Source organism: Chionomys nivalis, chromosome 24 (genome assembly GCF_950005125.1).
Source record: "Chionomys nivalis chromosome 24, mChiNiv1.1, whole genome shotgun sequence".
In the NCBI taxonomy this organism is placed as follows: domain Eukaryota; kingdom Metazoa; phylum Chordata; class Mammalia; order Rodentia; family Cricetidae; genus Chionomys; species Chionomys nivalis.
In genome coordinates, this window is record NC_080109.1 from 37,875,385 (window position 1) to 37,897,502 (window position 22,118).

Sequence of the window (22,118 nt, forward strand, 5' to 3'; positions counted from 1 at the left end):
ATTGGAACATCAGAGTAGCCATTGTCTGGGATAGAGGAGGAGGATGCTTCATGGAACCTAGCAAATTCAAAGCTGGTTCCTTCCCGGGGTTTTGGATTTAAAATGCGTTAAATTAAGAATGCCAGTAGGTGGATAGATCTGTGAGTCAGACACTGAAGAGGGAGCTGACAACTAGAGAATTCAATTTGATACTTGTCAACATACAGGCATTATTTATTAATATAGATAGAAAAGAAAAATGTTAAGACATTAAAAAGCACTAAAGAGTAAAATGAATAAAGATAGGAGACTGATGGAGATCTAAATTTGAACCGTAAGTAACACCCAGATTTGATCTCTGTATCATTCCAGGGATTTTGCTCTTCACTGCCTTCTCTGATGGAAATGTGTTGGCAGCTCTCATTTCCAAGGACACGCTGCTAATGGAGTTATTTATTAGGTTAATGTAGAACAGCAAATACAATTGTCTCTTCTAGTATTCAATCACTTGTGTCCCCTAGTCTGTGTCTGTGTAGTCATGTATTTGCAAACAACAGAAGGAAACTCAATATTCCAGTCTGATGGAGTCACCTAGTTTCAGATGGCTATCACAGCTAACAAGGGCTTGGGTACATCATCATACAATGGCTTCCAATTTCTAATGTGCTCGATCGGCCACTATGTCTCCTTGACTTTGTGCCTCACCTCATCTATCCACAGGCTATGCAGTTCAACCTTCATGTGCCTGATCTAAGTTTTGAGGAGCTTTGTTTAAAGAGGTAAATGGGTCAGTGTGGCCTGAACCCTGGTAGTCTGTTTCTTCCAGTTCTGTTTGTCACCTTCATGACGAGCTCAAGGTCCTTCTCAAGCTTTTGTAGCTCTAAAGTTTCACATGATAAGACCCATGGGTCTTTGTTCAATTTCTAAATGAAGACCCAGAAAATAAACGCCATTTATAGAATATAACACACAAAGTCATCCAGGCTGCGTGTGCTCCGGAATGAGGTATGATCAGTGGATCTGAGATGCCAAAGACACACCGCGGAAGAGGATGCTGACCCTGTGAATGTGTCTGGATTTGCATCCCACTCAGCCAGCTCATCAACCCCTGATAGCATTGAGCCTCCACTTGCCCATGTAGATGTGGGGGTGCTTACAGGTCATCTTTACGTCAAATCCTCATTCCCTCGATATTTTACTTTGTGATGTAAGTTGGTGAATCTGTTCATAGAGCCCATGTATCCAGATTCAGATAGCCTTTTGGGGTAGGATGCAGCATCAGAAGAACAAACCTTGCTGATTTTATATTCACTCGTCCTCACCCTTTACCTCCATTGTACATACAGCTCAGAGGTTCTCAACGTATGGGTTGCAACTTCTTTGGGGTCAAAAGACCTTTTCACAGGGGTCACCTAAGACCATCAGAAAGCACAGATACCTACATTATGACTCATAACAGTAGCAAAATTTCAGTTATGAAATAACAACAAAAATTATTTTATGGTTGAGATCACTACAACATGAGGAACTATATTAAGGGGTCACAGCATTAGAAAGGTTGAGAACCACTGGTAACTCAACTTATAATCCTACAAAAATTATCTATGCATATACAGACAGAGAGGAAGAGAGACAGAGAAAAACGGAGTCTCATATCCAGGCTGGTCTCAGATTCACTATGCAGCTGAGAACGAATCTGAACCTCAAGCTTTCCTATTTCCACCTCCTGAATGCTGTCATTTCCGCCACACACCACCTACACCACCCAGCCTGGTTTATGCGGACCTTGAAGTGAAACCAAGGGCTTTGTGCAAGTACTCCACCAATGGAGGCACATCTCCAGCCCTAAATCCATGCTTCATGTAAAAAGCCTGTAGGGGCTGAAGAGTGAATTCTAGTCTCTTTAATTCCAAGATGGTGTTCTTCCCTAACTACAATACTGCTCACCTCACCTTAGCCCTGCCCCCTACTGTACCCTCACTGCAGTCAGCCCCACCCCCTACTGCTTCCCTCACCTCAGCCCCACTCCCTACTGTTCCCTCACTTCAGCCTCCCACCCCTACTGCTCCCTCACCTCAGCCCCACCTCTTCTGCTCCCTCACCTCAGCCCCACCCCTACTGCTTCAGCACCTCAGCCCCACCCCCTACTGCTCTCTCACCTTAGCCCCGCCCCTACCGTCCCCTCACCTTAGCCCCGCCCCCTACTGCTCCCTCACCTTAGCCCTGTCCCATCAGCATAACACCATAGCAAACAGGAGCCAAAGGATGGTCTGTTTTCCATTCCTCTCCCAGAGGACTCTAACCTGCTTTAAAAGATTCTAAGTTTCCATTGTCTTGACTGACCTCTATCCCACAGTCCTACAGTGGCCACCATGGAAATTGTCAAACCCTTTATACAGTCAGTGAAGAGCATGGTTTACCAGGAATATTTGAGACTAGAGTCCAAAGAGCCTCTGTATACTCAGCAGACAGAACTTGTGATTTTGTTTCAGACGCTAAGTCTGATGCAAGTAGATCCCACAAATTTGTGCTCAAGCCAAAAGATAGAACTTAATAGAGAGCTTTGTCTAGTTAACACACCCTCCCTTGTCTCAAGCCATGATATCACATGAGTGCCATATGGACAGAGAGAAGGAGTGAAGGGTGGGTTCCAGTTTGAGACCCCGCTGCTGCAGATGGTGCTGCCGGCTACTCTCCAGGAGATGCCATACATCAGAGACTCACAGAAGAAAGTCTCTAGTCTCAGTCTTGAGATTCTTGTCCTTAACAGGTCTCCTAGGAGCACTTTAGAGACTTTAGCATGTGAGCTGTCACTTTTCATGCCCGCAGAGGGCCTCTGTCATTCTTAAGGTGCTTCTCAGTCACGAGGAAACCATTACTTTGCCCAGTCAGTTGTGCTGTGGACGGTCACTGAATGTTGTGTTGACTGTTGTGTTAATAGGGAAAAGGTACTCTCGGACAGCTCAGTAACTATACCATTACCACCACGTTCAGTTTAGGAGAAAATGACCCACAAGCGATGGCTACTAGGCAAGTGAAGCTTGCTTCTAAGTGTCATATCTCTTCCTAAGGTCCCTCCCACACCATCTGGGCAATAGAGTCACTCTACTGAGTCATCTGAAGGGAACTTTCCATCGGAATAGGATTGGCATGCAGAGCAGGAGTGTGGGGGACAAAGTCACATTGCAGTTTCTGCTCACTGACTCTAATACCACAGGCCCTAGCTGTGTGCTGCATTCAGAAACACTGGAGGTGCTGGAGTATGCTGCGTCACTAATTTCTCATAAATGCCTTTAAATGGGATGCTCAGAACTCCTTTTCCCACCATGCTCTGTGACTGGCATGGTTGCAGGCAAGGTTATTAGAAGCTGGCTTTCATCTTTCCCTTTCTGACAGACCTGCACTAGTAAACATGGGGTCTGTTTATAATCCCTGTGGCTCCATTTGCTTGAAGATGTTAGAGGAAAAGGAAGAGCAAGGAAAACAAACCATGGGGTCTGGGGATGTGGCTCAGTTAAGTGCAGTGCCTGCGCAGCACGCACAAGGCCCTGGCTTTCATTTCCAGCAACCTGGAAGCCAGGCAAGATGGTGCACACCTGTGATCCTAGACTTGGGAGGTAGAGGTGAGAGGGTCAGAAGTTCAAGGTCATCCTGAGCTATGTGGTGAGTTCAACAAGCCTAGTTACATGAGACTGTCTCAAAGGGAGGAAGAAAGGGAGGGAGGGAGGGAGGGAGGGAGGGAGGGAGGGAGGGAGGGAGGGAGGAAAGGAAAGGAAAGGAAAGGAAAGGAAAGGAAAGGAAAGGAAAGGAAAGGAAAGGAAAGGAAAGGAAAGGAAAGGAAAGGAAAGGAAAGGAAAGAGGGAGGGAGGGAGGGAGGGAGGAAGGAAGGAAGGAAAGAAGGAAGGAAGGAAGGAAGGAAGGAAGGAAGGAAGGAAGGAAGGAAGGAAGGAAGGAAGGAAGGAAGGAAAAGGGAAGGAAAGAGGGAGGGAGGGAAGGAAGGAGGAAAGGAAGGAAGAAGGAAGGAAGAAGGAAGGAAGGAAGGAAGGAAGGAAGGAAGGAAGGAAGGAAGGAAAGTTTGTAGCCTCAGTGACTTTGGATGTAGGATGCCCAGTTTTCCTAGAACTATCGTAGGTATTCTGACTAGTCTTTGTTCATTTGCTTTTATTCATGCATTAGGAGGAAATCTACCTCAAGGATACATATCAATGATGAAACAGACACCAGTGAGGGAGACAAAAGAGAAACTTGTGATTATAATGGTTAATTAATCAGGACAGAGGGAGGGAGAAGGGACGACCATGGAACAGCAATGTCTGAGCTGTGGAGTCAGGTGCTGTGCGATCAGTCTGTCAGGGTTAGATCAGAAGATGTCAGAGCTAGTGATCATAGCCTGAGAAGCAGGACAGTGTTGAGCACGCGGGGCCCTTGTGTTCTGGAATGTGGAACCATGTTGAAGCTAAGCATAACTTGGGGGAGATTCAATTCCTTGTGTCGGGTTAGCAGACTGTACACCCTCCTCTAAGCTGCTTAGTTGTTCCTAGGTCTGGCTGCATGTTATACTTGGGGGCAGGTGAACTTTAAGAAAGTCCTCAGAGCCCATCCCAAGAAAACTGATCTGTTTGGGTAGAGGGGCCCAAGGTTGGCATTTTCAATGTTGTTCAGGACCTATAAGGATGAGTCCACACTTCAGAGAGGGGGTTATGCTTTGGATGTTTGCCTGAGGGAATGTCCAAGGCCAGTTGTGTCTTCCACAGAGACTGGTCCACAGATGTGAGAGCTGATAGAAGAAGGAACCTGGTAGGTTGACCCATTGAGAGGGGATGTAATTTTCAAATTGATTCGCCACCTCTAGGTTTTTTTGGAAGTTTTTTGCCAGAGTTACAAAACTTGTGTTTTCAAAAACATTCTTTTTCTTAGCATCTTTGTTACGTCTCTCCCAGGATACAAGTTCAGATTGCTTCTTCTCCTTGGTATTGTGAATAATGTTACTAGAGATGTAGATGATTGGACAAGTCTTCAAAACCTGTCTCAAATTCTTCTGGATACACAATGAAATGAGAAGTAGAATTGTTGGATAATGTGGTCATTTTGTTCTTTCTTTTATTTGGGAATTCACTAACTTGATAAGAAGTACAAGGTGCCCTTTAGAAAATATGTCCTCATGAGAAACAGCTTTGTCTATTCTATAAAACAAAGTTCTATAAAGAATTTTCTTCCTGGATGATAGGATAGAATCTACTTCCTTGGCAAGAATGGAATGCTATGGGGACTCCGGGACAGAGGGAGCAGGAAAAAATAGACCAGAGAAATTGAATGGGTGAGCAGAGTCTTGGAGATCTGTGCCTTGCTGCTACCACCATGGTTCTGGTACTTATAGATTCTGGATTATGTGAAAACAACATAGGACCACTGGATAGCATAATCTTTGAATCATTGACTGTTCTTGTCTGCAACTGGGGTTGTTTGAATAAAAATGCCCCCCATAGACTCATAAAGAGTAGCATTATTAGGACGTATGGCCTTGTTGGAAGAAGTGTGTCACTGGTGACAGGCTTTGAGGCTTCAGAAGTTCAAGCCAGGCCCAGTATCATGCTCTCTTCCTGCTGCCTGCTGATTCAGATTCAGAACTCTCAGCTACTTCTCCAGCACTGCGTCTGTCTGTACGATATCATACTTATCACCATGATGATAATGGACTAAATATCTGAACTATGAGCCAGCCCCAATTAAATGTTTTCTTTTACAAGAGTTGCCCTGGTCACGGTGTCTCTTCACAGTAATAGAAACCCTAAGATAGCAGCTGAATCTTTGAGTATTATAGAAAAATTAAAAGCTCCATCTATTTTTCCAGCCTCTTCTAGGAAAGAGCTCTCCTTTGGAGTCATGAAGTGAGAAGGTGTAGGGAAGGCCCTCATCTCCTTCAAAAGCCAAAGTCACAGCAGCACCAATAAACTCCACTCACAAGCAATTAGTAAAAGTCACAAAAGAACAAAAAAAAAAACAATAGGAAAGCCATTATGCAAATATCCAGCCAATAATTGACTGCCCCCGTGAAAGAGTCTCAGCACAGAATAGAGGAAGTTGCTGGCTGCAAGGGTTTAGGTCAGACTGAATTATACCCACTGGTGTTAATAAAACTGCTTGGGATGGCTTTTCCTTGGGCTTACTGACTATTTCGCTGTGGAAAAGGAGGGAGGTGTAAGAAAGAGAGACTAGGGTTCACTCCCTCATCACCAGATTACCTGGTCACCAATTTAAATAGCCATCCATTTAGCAATATGGCAGAGAAATGGGGTAAATGCAAAGTATGGGCTTAGGAGACATAGAAGAGCTTGCCCACCTAGGGCAGGTACAGCCTCTGGTTTGAAAGTAGGATGCAACCACAGTGTATAAGCTGAAGTTCAATTATTCACTCAAAACATCTGGGCTGGGGAGACCTATTGTGTGCCTGGGACAATCCTGATATAATGATCAGTTTTAGTCAGATAAATTATTAGTGAATACAGGAAGGTGGCCTGAATAAATATTCATGTACCTGGAATTCTACTCTGGACTCCCCTGAGTCCCAGGGCTCAGTGAATAAGAAGAACAGCATGAAAAATGGAAGATGGGTAGAGCTTAGCATGTAGCATGTAAGATAGGCAGAGCTTAGCATGTAACAAGGAAGATGGGTAGAGCTTAGCATGTAGCATGTAAGATAGGCAGAGCTTAGCATGTAGCATGGAAGATGGCCAGAGCTTATCACAGAATGAAATGGAGTGCTGTCAAAGGTGAGTGTGTACAGCAGCCAAAGGGACCACCCTGCCAACCTTTATGTTTAGACAAGTTATATACTATTTCCACAGTCTCTAGAAGCTTCTTCTGGATAACCCAGTGATTGGCAGGTCCACTTGGATTAACTTTGAAATGAGGAGACAATGGCATTTGTTTTTTACCAGAAAAACTTATCAGGTAGAAACATCATGGTTTCTGTTAGTTCAGAATATCAGTGCTAGAGATAGACTCAGATCCTGTTCTTTTGACCAGTAATTGGGAGTCCCAAAATTTCCATTTCTGATTTTGCAAGTAGTTTGTCCTCAATGACCTACAAGCTGCTAGTTTCTATCTACCTAGCACTAAGAATTCCCAATGATTATGGCAACCAGAAGATTAGAATCCTGACAAAGAGGGTTGACAAAACAGATGTCACAGTTCTGGCAGAGGCTCTCCAGGGGAGGTGACATCCAAGCATAGCTTGTGGAGCAAGAGCTAAGGTTAGGGTCGCAAATTAAGAGGAACAGCGCAATGGCAGCACACAGAGAAGCCATGTTTTGGGAAAGGACAAGTGTGCTGAGAAGGGGACCATTGTTGATGAGGAGAAACATGAAATGAGTCTCTAAGGGTGGCAAGGGTCTCACACTTCAGTGGGCACCAAAGCCAGCTGCAGAGCGAAAGAGTGTAGGCAGATTGAAAATACACATTTCACAAGTTCCTGTATGAGGCTGACGCAGCCATTCTGGGACTGAACGTAGAACAGCAAATCCAGCAGGCAGTAGAGTTGAGAAAGGCGGTAGAGAATGGCAGGATTAAGGCTGCATTTCTGACCATTCTCAATGACTGGTTTAGGAGAACAATGAGTTGTTTGGAATGTGAAGGCAGAAGGGTTCAGTAAAGGAAGGTAGAGAGAGGTGCCATCTTCGGGCCAGATATGACACTGGATCTGAGGGTGCTGCTTCTAAACTTCCTGAGTACAAAGTAATAAGCAATGGCGTGTGACTTCACCTGTGTCTATCAACTGGCCCTGAAAACAGATAAAGGACAGAGATACAGTTAAGAACTGTTGGAGTGCATTGAGATCACAGAGGCAGAAGATGAAGACATGGGAATGAGTTGCGAGAAGGTGGCCATCAATCCACTATAGAACTCTTTCTTGGGGTAGAAGGGTTAATTGGAGAAACGGGCAAAGAGAAAGCAGAAAAAGAAAAACAAAAGTTCATAGACATCACCAAAAGTGTCCAAGAGAGAAAGAGAGGCCCCCAAGCCTCTCCAGACCACTGAGAAGAGTGACTAGAGAGGATTTGGAGAGATGAGGGATCTCTGGGTGAGCAGAACATTGTGGGAGAATGCTAGGAGAGTGGCAGAGACAGTGCCCACGCAGCGATAGCACATTTTATTCCAAGGAAACTCTATCAGGATTAGAAATTCCACTCTCTGGCTCAAGTGCCTTAATTTTATGTCCAGGGGCACATTTTAAAATGTCATTTCTATGGGAAAGTAGAGGGACAGATACTGAACTTGTATTGGTCTAAAGGGAAAGGGGCTGGCAGCCCATCCAAAGGTCTGAGCCAGGAGTCCTCACATGGGGGAACCACAGACCAGATGAGGGCGTAGTGACAACGGAGGCTATGTCCCACTCCTGTTCTTTGTTTATGGGTACTGTCTCTCATCTCGCTGTCTCCCTGTCCTCAGGGACTGAGTGAAGAGGAATGCCAATCCTTGGCAACTGTAATCACTGTTGGAGTCAGAGAGCAAATGGACAAGGTCGCTATAAAAGTAACTCTAAAATACAGAGGACCCTACCCAAACAGGTTAACTGAGTACCACGCAATCCAGACAGCAAGCTGGAAGAGTAATCAAATATGGTTTATAAAACACAGTAGTACCAGTCCTGTTGTATCTGGAAGACACTGCTTCTTTGGTTCTTACAATCATTCTACCTCCTCTTCACAGGCATCCCTAAGCCTTGAAGGGGGGGTGATAAATACATCCCATTTGTGGCTGAATACTCCAAAGTCTCTCATTCTCTGCACATTGTCCAGCTGTGTCTGTGTTAATTACCGTCTACCGCAAGAAGTTTCTCTCAAAAGGATTGAGGCATGTTCTGGTCTATGGGTATACCATAATAGTAGTAATTTTCTTCCTAGGTTCATAATTTGTCTAGTCTCAGGTCCTGTTCCACTTTAGCAATGTTGTATCCAGGTTCTAGCTCATGGAAAGAGCCTTAAATCCAATCAAAAACTGGTTAGTTACACCAATAACATCAGTGCCACCAGTGCACCAGTGCGTCTTCCAGGCAGGTCTCTGTTGTAGGTCACAGGATCTATAGCTGGGTGGTTCTGTTGATTAATTTTTCCTCTGATACACATACGAACTCACAGAAAGAGTGGCAGCATACACAAGACCTACAGGTTCACACTGGACATAACGCTGGGCCTGAGAAAAGGAAGCAGACACAAAGTCGTATGCCTAACCAAGGAACTGCTTAGAGCTGACACCTTCTGGGAAAAGGAAAACCCATTTTCTCCACTGGGGTGTCACTGGATGTATGAGCTACCCTCCAGGGCAGACCCCATGCCCATGAGTAGTTGACAAATACAAAACCAGCTCTGTGTCTTTCTGTGTTTACTTGTTCAGCTTTGCTATTTTGTTTGCCTTTATTGGCTTTCTTTACTTTCTTTCTTGCTGTTTGTTTTAATTTTCATTTGCTTTTTTGTTGTATTTTTTGTAGGTTGTTCTTTTGAGAGAGAGAAAGAACATAAAGCTAGAGGGAAGAGGGCATTGAGGCATGCAGATCCTTGAAGGTTGTATCTGGTCCCCAGCTTCCCTTCTTTCTTTCTTTCTGCTTCCTGTTCTTCACAAAATGAAGAGTTTCATGCCCAACATGGTCCTGCCACCTGGTATTCTCCCTCACCCTGGCCCCAGAGTCCATAGACCCAGGAACTAGGGACTGAAACCATGTGACCAAATAAATCTCCCCTCCCTCACGTGGTCTATAGACAGGTATTTTGTCACCATGATGGAAAAATAGCCAGCCCCTAGACAGGTCAGCTGCCCTGTGTCAGGCACAGTTTAGGGTGGGGACACACTGCAGGACAGCCACAGCCCCTGGCTTTGGGAACTTGCTGGGGAAAAGAGACTGAAGGCGTCAGAGCCAGTCCTCCCACATGGGCAGGGGCTGCAGATCTGTTTCACATGGGGAACTGATCTTCTTGAAGAATAAAAGACCAAGAGAACCACATGGATGTTAAAATACAGAGGTTACAGGGATTATCAAGTAGGCTGCCCATTGTGATCAGGGAGAAAAGAACTGAAGAAACAGCCCAGATGCGAAGCACGCGTGCTTAGTAGAGAAGAGGATCACTGTTATGTGTGATTATCAAAGAGTTATAGGCTTTAAACAGAGCAGACGGATACACTTCTGGGCTTGCAGGGAGTGGAATGAAATAAGACGAGCTCTAAGTCATATAACGTGAAGGTTTACTACAGTGTGAAAAAATTAAGTCAAGGGTTCTTCAAGCTACATCGATGAAACCAGAAAAGTCTAAAGCCATAATTACATGTAGAATGATGGGTCAGAAAAACATAAATGAATTTAAATTCTCCAACTACAAACCACAGACTCTTCTTTGACCCAATGAGTTGCTTAAAGTACAAATTTGTATTTCTTAGATATTTGTTTTTACTAAGTCTGTGTCATGTGAGGAGCAAAAAGTCTGCCTCTTGCAAGCAGAACTAGGAATGCTTTTAGGAGCTAGGGAACCCCTTTGGGACCAGTTTTCCACCCTCCCCATTACACACTGCCATCCTCGTCTGATAGCAGCTTAGCCAGGAGAGAATTTTCTGGGGCAAGAGAAGGGATCATGACCATCATCCATTACACATCTAACATCCTCATTAATACACACCTCATTAATCTTCACAATGTTCTCCCTGGCTCCTTTTATGGGTAGATAAACAAGGTCCCATAGAGAATTAGTTTTATGATGTCCCTAGACTTGAATATTATACAGCCCTTAAAATATTTTCAATGACTTTTTGTGGATATAGCATAATAATGGAAAGCATATAAGAATTAATTTCCAACTGTAAATGGTGAATAATGAGTGTTTTATGTAAATAATTTTTTAATTTAAGAAAATCAATTTTATTTTTTAGAGGACATGCTATAGCCATGATGGTGTTTTTGTCTATGTAGGCTGCTCTAACGAAACAGCAGGAACTAAATGGTGTTATAAAGCCACAGAAACTTTGATCTCACAGGCACGGAGTCTGGGAGGCTTGTGATTAAGGCAGCAGATTCAATGGGAGGTCCAGGGGAAGCCACTTACCTCAATGGATGGGGCTTCTCTCTGTTGCCCCACAATAAGGGGCTCAACTACTTTCTCTAGAGCCTCTTTGATTGGAGCAGTGATTCCAATTATAAAGCTTATATCCTCGTGAACTAAGCCCACCCAAGGTTCATCATGACCTAAGAAGCTAAAATTTCAATACATGACTTTTAAAGAGACACAGTACTCTAGCCTGAGCAACAATAACCAATATACAGAATTCACGATAAGATAATAACTTCTAATGAGCAAATAATATTTGATACCAACCTTGAGAGATAGACTGGACTTGTACAGGCAAAACTTAGGGGACAAGGAGCACGAAGAGTTGGCCACACACAGAGAAGGTCAGAGCACAAATTTGGGGACAGACTTGAGAAAAACAAGCCTAAGTAGATTGAAGCCATGTTGGAAATATTACTGCATGCCAGAGGAATGAATATAGATTCTGTTTAATGTACAATAGTCAACTTCCTGGTAGGACATTGTCATGATCAAAGGGATGACATGGGACCTAACCTTCTGAGATTATCTATAAAAGATGGAAGAGGCAAGAGAGACAAGTCGGGTGCGTAGGTCATTAGCACAGTTTAGGTCCAAGAAGCCAGAACCTGAATTAGCATCTTATCAACAAGGATGGAAGATGGAGAGTTCCCTTCTCTCCTCCGACCCACCCCTGTGCCTGCTTCCCACACTCCATCCATTTCACCATCACTGGCCTTTTTCTCCTCCTAGAAGCTAAGAAATTGCTGGCGTCCTTACGCACTCTGCTCTGGACATGGTTTTGCACTTGACATCCTTACTTGGCATTCTATCTTTTGTGTCTTGCTTTAAATACCTTCCAGGAGTTCTTCCTGCCTTTCTAAGGCAGTTCAGACCAGGCCTTCGTGTTCTGCTCTGCCACGTGACCCTGCACTTTCCCTTCGCTCCATTTCCCCTGACCTAACAGCTGGCTTGCAGCGCATTTTCATATCGGTTCCTTCGCAGTCTTTTACAAGCAGATTCCATCTTATCCCTCAAATTTCCCGTGAAGTAGGAATTGGTATTGCTTCCTATTTTACAGCGGAAACGCTTCTTTTAAAAGAGATTTTTTTAAAAAAATGGTTCTACGAGTGCATCTGTTTGGGTATATGCACGTAAAGGAAGGGGGAAGAATGAGAAATGGGGGAAGAGGAGGGAAGGGCAGGAGAAAAAGAGAGAAAAGAAAGAATTTTTTTGTTGTTGTTTTTTTGTTTTTTTCTTTTTTTCTCATTTTTTTATTCTTTTTTAATTAAAATTTCCAACTGCTCCCCGTTTCTCATTTCCCTCCCCCTCCTCCCACATATTGCCCCCTCCCCCTCTCCCCTCCCCCATCCCCACTCCTCTTCTCCTCCCCCCAGTCCATTCCCCCTCCCTCTCCATACTGAAGAGCAGTCCAAATTCCCTGCCCTACAGGAAGACCAAGGTCCTCCCACTTCTATCTAGGTCCAGGAAGGTGAGCATCCAAATAGGGTAATCTCCCACAAAGCCAGTTCATGTATTAGGATCGAAACCTAGTGCCATTGTCCTTGGCTTCTCATCAGCCTTCATTGTCCGCCATGTTCAGAGAGTCCAGTTTCAACCCATGCTTATTCAGTCCCAGTCCAGCTGGCCTTGGAGAGCTCCCAATAGATCAGTTCCACTGTCACAGTGGGTGGGTGCACGCCTCGTGGTCCTGATTTCCTTGCTCATGTTCTCCCTCCTTCTGCTCCTCATTTGGACCTTAAGAGCTCAGACGGTTGATCCAAATTGGGTCTCTGTCTCTCTCTCGATCCATCGCCAGATGAAAGTTCCCGTGCCATTCTCCTTGGCCTCTCGTCAGCTCTCATTGTCCGCCACATTCAGAGAGTCCGGTTTTATCCCATGTTTTTTCAGTAGCAGTCCAGCTGGCCTTGGTGAGCTCCCAATAGATCGGCCCCACTGTCTCAGTGGTTGGGTGCACCCCTCATGGTCCTGACTTCCTTGTTAAGAAAGAATTTTTATTTCATTTCCCATTTCAGTAGAAAACAAAAATAATAACGTTTGACTTTTATTTAAAGTTTGGTAAATCCTGTTTGAGGCAAATTTGCTAAAGAAATCTATAAATTGATTTAGTGGGTTATTATCAAGGCCTCAATTTAAAATGACAAGCAGAAGCCACCCAAGATGTCAAATGTGAAATCCAGCCAGGCTTGCCTTCTTCTCACAAAGTACAGGCATGGCCTTTCCTGGAGGATCCCTGCCCTGTTGTGTCTTCAAGAGTTCCTAAGTAACCAGATGCCTTCAAAACACAGAACACCACAGAGTGAGAAACTACCTCAGACTCGACAGCTCTCTAGTACCTGGAGTTCTGATGGGTCAGCACCCCTTTGTTTCTTCCCAATCCCCAGAACTATCAGCAGATAACCCCAGGCCCCTGGTCCTTAGGAGACTTGAGCCGTGAACATGAAGCTGAGCTTTCAGGCAGGACCCAGCTGTTCAGTAACCCAGCCTCCAAGAGTCTGAAAAGAGAGAAGCAGTCAGACCTGTCTGGCCTGTCTGCTTTTGTGTGCTGCCTGGTTGACAGCTGGCCCAGGAACAAGTCAACTTCTTAGAATGGCATTTCTTGGGCTTAGGGGATGGCTTTGCAGATGAGAGCTCTCGGTGAGCGCACCAGGTCTGGGTCCTCAGGACCCAATTAAAAGCCAGCCTGGATGGACATGCCTGTTACCCCAGTGTGGGGGTGGACAGGAGAACACAGGGGCTTGCTGACTGCCAGCTCAGAGCCAAGTTTAGCAAGAAACCCTGTTGAATTGAATAGTGTAGAAAAGGACAGAAGCAGGGCACTAGGGCATCTTCTGGCCTTTTCACACACCTGTGCTTATACACACACGCATTCACATTCACATACAAACATGCACTCAAAAGAGAAAAGGGAAACTTTTTTCATTATCGTTTTAATATTTATACAATTTCCCCTTTCAGTAGAAAATCAGAACTTAAAAAAAAAATGATGGAACTCTAGTGCCTCAAGCTTCTGACATTGAACTCTCTGCATTTCAACCATGAATGAAAAAAATTATATATGAAAGGAGAGGAACATGACTGATCCTGAGTTTTAGCATCAGATGAGTGAAAAAAAAAAGAAAAGAAAAATAAAGTAAAGGACACAACTGGTCCTAGGTGTGGTGGAGGAGAAAGTTTATTATAGATATGTAGGAGGGCACAGCCAGAGGCAGGGACATCTGGGAAAGTCCAGAGTGGACATGGCCCTGAGCCATATGAGGAAAGGGGTGAGGAAGAGAAAGAAGGGAGGGAGGGAGGGAGGGAGGGAGGGAGGGAGGGAGGGAGGGAGGCAGAAAAGAAGAACCAGGTGTAGCAAACAGGAGGCCCAAAAGAGAACAAGGTAACCAAAATGGCTGGATTATATAAGGAAGGGCACCTGGGGGAAGGGCAGCCCAGTCCTGAACTAGAGAAGTTTGGGGTAGAGGAAGAGTATGCTAATTATACCCTGTAACAGGTAGAGACAGAAGATGCTGGGAGAACCCGGCGACCAGGTCTGCTTTGATTGTTAAATAGTCCCAGGCTTGAGGACTAACATCCCAGCCTTTGTTGGTAATAAATAAATAATAAGGGACAATGTAGTCAGACTTTTCTGTGAGCTGTCAGCTCACAAATGGAAACTTATTATTAATTATGAAAGTTTGGCCATTAGCTTAGGCTTGTCCCACTCACTCTTTTTATTTATTTATTTATTTATTTATTTATTTATTTATTTATTTATTAAAGATTTCTGCCTTCTCCCCGCCACCACCTCCCATTTCCCTCCCCTCCCCCATCAAGTTCCCCTCCCTCATCATCCCTAAGAGTAATCCGGGTTCCCTGCCCTGTGGGAAGTCCAAGGACCACCCACCTCCATCCAGGTCTAGTAAGGTGAGCATCCAAACTGCCTAGGCTCCCACAAAGCCAGTACGTGCAGTAGGATCAAAAACCAGTGCCATTGTTCTCACTCTTATAACTTAAATTAACCCATTTATATTATATTAATCTACATTCTGCCACATGTCATTACCTCATCCTGCTTCTTCCAAGTCTGACAGGACACTGTCTTTCTTCTTCCCAGAGTTCTCTCTCTGCCCAGAAGTCCCTCCTATACCTCCTGACCGGCTACTGGCCGTTCAGCTTTTTATCACATCGGTCACAGCAACACATTTTCACACAGTGTACAAATATCCCACAACAGGGTGAAGCAATAGTCTCTATGACTACTTCCTGCTGACATTGGGGCATTGTGGTTGGGGTCCCAAGGAAGCTGGAATGCTGGTCAAATCCAGGGAGAGCAAGCTGTTTTCACTCCCTGTCCATCTGGAGGACTGGGGAAGGGCAGGAGGCAGTTCCAGCAGTTGGTGAGGCTGGACCACCTAAGCTAGTCACTTTGGAGCTGTCTGGGATGTGTATTATGAGGGGACACCTGGAGCTTGTGGGGAAGCAGTCTGCAACTGATTTGAAATTTGTTGGGACAGATAGACTAGAGACAGAAAGTAAAGCTAAAGAGTTTAGGAAAAAACTTTTATATTGGGTGTACGTTTAAAACTTCAATTCTCACGGTTTTCGAAGTTGGGGAGGGGAGTCCCAAGATCAGGGAAAGAGGGAGAGATCCCCCTTTAGGAACAGGCAGTAGTCAGGAAAACTTAGTCCGTTTGACCTGTAAAAAGTGGATCCAAGTTGATTCCCTGAAGTTTACGAGAATTTTAGATATATTAGCATTGTCTGCAATCTGTACTGAAATCCACATTGTAGAAAGAGCAGCAGACTCATGCCTTTGAGTCATAGGAAAAGCTTGGGGACCCAAAAAATGATTTTGGGCTAAAAGCATGAACACACTTTCCTTTATTCAGAGACTGGGTGTATACAGATGGAACGGATGTGTTTAGCACAATGAGAAGCACTTTTAAGTCTATACTTAGAGGACAACCAAAGGAAATTTAACATCGTGAGCTTGTGATTATGATAATAGTAGCCAGTGCTTATCGGAGTTCGATTAATAGCTTAACAGAACTCCGTTGATTAATGTTAAAACTCCGAACTTCTGAAGTCTTAATATAGCATAGCACAGGAAAGAAATCTGAAATATTTTTATATATGCCTTCAATCACTTCCTCATACCTTCACAAACTGTATTTACCCTCCCTAAAACACCTCCTTAGACCCTCACAGCTTATGTTTTCACACCCTCAGACCTTCATAGCCTGTACTTATGGACCTCAAAGCACTTTCTCACACCCTACAACTTATTTAAGCTTTTACATCCTTAGACCTTTACCGTCTGTGTTTACATACCTTAAAACGCCTTTCTAGACCTTTATAACTTGAATAAACTTTAAACTTTTTTCTGTCTAATCATGTACCCTGAGACACAGGTGGTGGGTTACTGAGAGCAGTCATTACAAAGGAAATGCCTTTAACTGTTCCTGTAATCTTTAGGAAAATAGTTCCGATTTCTTTTCTGCGCTATGTTATTGTTATATTAAGACTTTAGAAGTTAAGGGTTTTAACATTAATCAGTGTTGTTCTATTAAGCCACTAAAATTTAAATGAATAATAAAAAGTTACATTGAAACCTGTTTTGAGTTTAGCTCCTGTTTAAAATCTGATAGGAAAGCAAACTGTCTTTCTCAGTGGGAGGTACAGGTGGCCCCAGAACATGCTGACAATGTAACTGTTCATTTTTCCACCCTTTCCCTCATGAACCAAGGGTCATTTGTCTATGTCCTTCTGCATAGATCCAGCTAAGGGCAAAACCAAGACACTGGGCACCCAGTAAGACTTGACTTGGCCACAGACATTAGGCTGCTTCAACATCCCTCCCTCTTACCCACTGACCTATGAAACAGTCTATGGAAAATGGACGGCGCTTCAGAAAGAAACAGACAAGCGGTACCCAGCTGACGCAGCATTTCAGAATGCTTCCGGTGCTTGAACCCATCCTAGAAACACAGATGAGGAAATTGAAAAGCAGCCCCCAATGCTTCGTTAAGTCTCATGTATGTTGGCGTGCTCTCTGATCTTCGTAGCAAAGCAAAGGTCACGGTGGGGGGTGGGGGGAGGAGGCAGAGATGTCCAACAAGAGTTCTGCTGTGTATTAACTGGCAACCTCGAGCAAATCGTTAGTTTGTCTGAGCACTGGTCCCTCATCTGTAGAATGAAAGCTATAATGAAGTCTCCCTCAAGGTTTAGTGAGAAGACTTAAAAATAACGTGAGCCAATGCCCGTAAGGTACCTGGACACGTGGATGTATTCAGCAAGTGGTAGCTTGCTGTATGTAGCCTTGTCACCCTTACGCTGGCAACAACAATATTTAAGATTAACACGGGCATTTTGGAAAGTAAGTTTTGCCTACTTGACAGCTTCTTTTGTATTTATGTATGGCTTGGGTTTATGGGTGTTTGTATATTGAAATGTAATTCATTTTCCCTCAGTTAAAAGTCAACATTTCTGAGTTGATCGAAAGAAAAAAGGTTGAAATTCTCATTATTCATTTGGGATAGTGCTTATCTTCTTTGTGTCTATTTGAGAAGAGAGAAGGATAGAGAGAGAGGAGAGACAGGTGCAGTGGGCTCGTGCAGATCAGAGGGCAACCCGCTAAGAGATGCTCTTACCTTCCGCTTTTGAGGCAGGGTTTCTCTCATGATCTCTGCCGCAGTTACGTTCCAGGATAGCTGCTCCGTGGAGCAGGTAGATTCTCCTGTCTCCATTTGCCATTTTCTTTGGAGGAGTACTGGGAATACAGATGTATGGAATTACTTCCCACTTCTTCCGTGGGTCCCAGGAACAGAACTCTGGTTTGTTGTCCGGCTCTCGTGGTGGTGCCTCTATGGAGCAGTCTTCCCCAGCGCCCCTTTGTCCTTCCTTAACGGGGAGCTTTTACACTTATTCTCTTAAAGTATGTCATTTAACTTCGTTCCTTTTACAGTAGCACGCTACATGAAGCAAATTACCCGCCCCACCCCCAGCGCTCAGCCCCTTGTCCCTGAGAAGGCTTTCATTCACAGTCACAGGCGAGACCGACAGACCCACAGCCTCTAACTATGCACTGTCGTGTTGTACTGCCTACGTCATGTCAACCTCGAAGATGCTGATCTGCTAATACTGTACTTGTTTCTCTGACTCGCAAGACTCTATGGAGCTCTAGCCACGGGGCAGCCAGCCATTCTGTCCCGGCGTCGTAGCCACTGGATTTCCAGAGAACTAAGAACACAAATATTGCTGAAGAGGGGAAAGTGAAGCATGAGCATCCTGAAAACGGGGAAGAGTCACCAGCTGTGACAGCCCGTGGAAGAGACTCATAGGACCTCCTGGAGAATGCTGATGAACAAAGGTTTCCCCGGAATTATCTCCTGTTCTAAACAGCTCAAGGTGCACTCGGAACTTGCCCTGTATGGTGAGGGACTTTAGAGCAGAGTGTTGACTCTATCGGACACGGTCTTTCCCTTGGCCCTGCTCCAGAACTTCTCCCTCCGCCCTCTTCTCCCAAATCCTCCCTTGCATGCCGCTGCATCATTTAATGCTGAGAAGAGGATCCAATATAGACGACCAGGAGGACCTGCCTTCTTCTCCAAACACTAGACTTGATTTTCCCTGAGATTTGAAAGTTAATGGTCTTTGGAAAAGAATCCAATGAAAAGAAAAATGACCAACCTGTTTTCCGCCAATTAAAGTACATCTACCTTGACATTTTACTTCCTATAGTTCAGAGCATAAAGCAGAAAATAAACATGACATAAACTCTGTAGAGGGCAGAGTGAGGTTCAATGGTTGTGATCGGGCCATATTCCCAAGGCATTACAGTCTAAAAATAGTGGGGGAAATATGAGGCTTTCAGTGTCCAGTTCAGGATTTAATTAAAATGGATTGGAGATGCAACTGTCAAGAACTCACACTATAAACAGCAGTCTCCCCCTTCCGAGAATATTTTCTGGCATATTAACAAAATCTGTGGCTTTCACTCAGATGTAAAGAAGGAAAAATCATTTCAGAGGAAAGGGGTGTGCCTGTGTCATAATTCTTTAAAGAATCATAGTTAGTTGGCTGTGTAGAAAGAGCTTCCAACCATATGTAAGTTACAACCACTGTATATGTATCCAGGAAAAATACACACCTAGTTTAAATTCTTCAAGGCCTGGAAGTACACCTCACGTCACTGTAAGCTCTGCCTCCTTAGATACTTTCTCCTGATGTTACTAAAACACAATATGTACCTGTTGCATTGAAACAACTTTAATTCATTGGATTTAATGTAACTAGTGTCTTCACTTAATGTGCTCCTATTCTCTAATAATTTAAATGACATAATTATCAATGCAATAACCCCAAACTTGCTTCAGGCCACAAATAGCTTTCCAAAGCCCTCTTCTTTTTTGCTTTGTTTTGTTTTGACTCTTTTTCTATATATTTAAATTCCATCAACACACAACCCACACACTACACACATATACATTACACATACACACAACCTACACACACCACACACACAACACAACACCACGCAAACAAATAGTATTCTAAGGAAATGGATCAAGCTGAATAACAGTGAAATTGCCAAAATCTATCCAAAGCCGAGGAGTTGATGGTGAGGGCGGGTGGGTTGGGAAGCATAGTGGATACTGAGGTCACATTGAGTCTACCTTGAGTCAGAGACATCCAAAACCACACATAAGTGGTCCTGTTCTATGGAATGAGGTTGCCAGAACTCTAGATCCCAAGCATCTTTGCGCTTTGTTGTGATACACTTTGTGAGCATCTTTTATGTTAAATACTGACATGTAAACAAAGAGCAGTAAGACAACCCATTGATCTTGAAGAATCACATAGTGAGCACTTGTAAGCTGAGACAGGAATGGAAGGCCAAGGTGGAAGAGTGAGTTTGGGCTCATGAAAACAGCCAATCTGGAATTTCCAAATTGAAAGACACTCAGGTCAAAACAGAGTAAGGTTAAACCACCTCTACCCCCACCCTCAGTGGTTAAAAAGTATTTCATACTTCCACCCTCAGTTCTGTATGACCAAGTATTCATAGTAGCTAGCGGATATGGGTGATCATTGTTCTGACCTAGAAAGACACATAATGTTTAAAGCAATGCCAGTATGGCCTGGTGACTCAACTGTGTGTCCTGATACTGTAAAAAAAAAAAAAAAAAAAGACCTGAAAAAGGGCAACTTGAGGATAAGGGGCTTCTTTGGGTGCATAAGTGAAGAGTTCTGACCCTCATGGTGGGAGATGTCCTGGCAGCAAGAACTTGAGACATCTGGTCCATTGCATCTGCAATCAGGAAGCAGAGAAGGACAAGTGTAGATGCTCAGCTAGCACACTCACTTCCGTGTAGTTTGGAGTGCAAGCACGGAATGATACCACTCACTTTTAGGTCCCCCTACCCCAGTTAACCTAACCAAGATAACCCCTCACAGGTGTGGTTAGTACCCACCCTAGGTCATCCTGCATAGGCATGGCCAAAGGTTTGACCTCTAAGGTGAATTCCTGACCCTGCCAAGTTGACAGCGAACACTATCTCCTTCTGCACAATCAACAGACTCACATTTAGACTCCATCTAGTATTAGTCTCTGCCTTTCGTGCCATGGGAGCTCTCCCAGATATCTTGATTTTTCTCACTTCCGTGTGTGGGAGACCAAGTCCCCTTGTTCGAAGTTCCTTCTAGGAAACTTTGCAGCAATCTGTCATTTCTGCTCTTACTGAGCCCATGACAAGAATGGCAGTGCCAGAGGATGCCTAGAATGGCCTTTAGTCACCAGTGATCCCCACAATTCTCATCAATACTCACCTAGAAGCCACCACCAAATAGGCATATAACCTAAGTTAAAATTCATGTTGGAACATAAAGTCAGCATCCTTACCCATCAAGATTCCCACCCTGAGCCCTCTTGTGAAAGAATTCTACACTCATAGACTCTTGGAATTTGTGGATGCTAATCATTGAGGAAATGATCTCTTCCAAACTCTTCCCTCTACATTGTCACTGCTACTGAGGTTGGGTTGGATCTGGAAGAGCTGGTGGCTTGCCCTTGTTCTGATGGAAGAATATGAAAAGACACACAGGCCATTCCCTCCATCCTTGTCCTGTCCTTCTCTTTTATCTCTTCCAATGGCCATGCTTGGGCAGATGATGAAGCTATGAGTCTCAAATCTTCTAAGCAACACATCCCTTTACAGTAGTAGTCAACTTTCTAAGATCAGAAAGGCTAAAATCGTTTTAGAAAAATGCCAACGAAGTCAAATAGCTTTTGTGTTCTAAGAAGCAAATTAAATTATGTGGAAAACGATATCTGTAAAATACCTTCTTTTTCATAATGCTCAGTATGTGGGATATTATTTACAAGCAAGCAAACAAACAAACCCACACTCGTAGTATAAATAATAAAACTCAGCAAAGCAGCAAGCCTCACACAGTGGAGGTGTTTGCACTATCAGCTGCTTAAGCTTCACTTTGAAAAGGACGTTAGCGAGTGAATTAAGGAAAGGCAGAGACTCTTTTCATTCTTCCAAACACGATCCTTGAAGGTGAAAATTACCTCTCACTCATCGCCCAGCTCTCTGGGCTGTCTTCCTCTCTCAGTCTGTCCTCTCTGTGGCTGATAGGCCTCTCAGTACCTGGAGGAGTTTCTGGAAAGGTATCATTCATAGTGATACTTCCTGCCTGACATAAGCCAAAAGGGGAATGCCGAATCATTAGTGTTGTCAGTCACAGACACACTGAGAGCAAGGGCTAGAAGCCTAGTTTCATAGCTAAAAGGACATGGATGTTGTTTATCATTATAGTCGATGAACAGAGAACGTTCTACATCCGTGGTTCTCAATCTGGGTCACGACCCTTTTGAGATCAAATGACACTTTCACAGGGGTAACCTAAGACCATCAGAAAACACAGATATTTGCAATATTATTCATCACAGTAGCAAAAGTAAAGTCAAGACATAGCAATGAAAATAATTTTATCATTGGAGCTCACCACAACATGAGGAACAGTGCTAAAGGCTTGTAGTATTAAGAAAGTTGAGAACCA

The 22,118-nt window shown here is 44.0% G+C and overlaps 1 protein-coding gene across 1 annotated transcript in view; it reads left to right on the forward strand.

Annotated features, from left to right (window-relative positions):
* Positions 1 to 22,118, forward strand: part of Kcnmb2 (potassium calcium-activated channel subfamily M regulatory beta subunit 2) — a 257,948-nt gene that overhangs the window by 55,726 nt on the left and 180,104 nt on the right. The window lies entirely within an intron of this gene.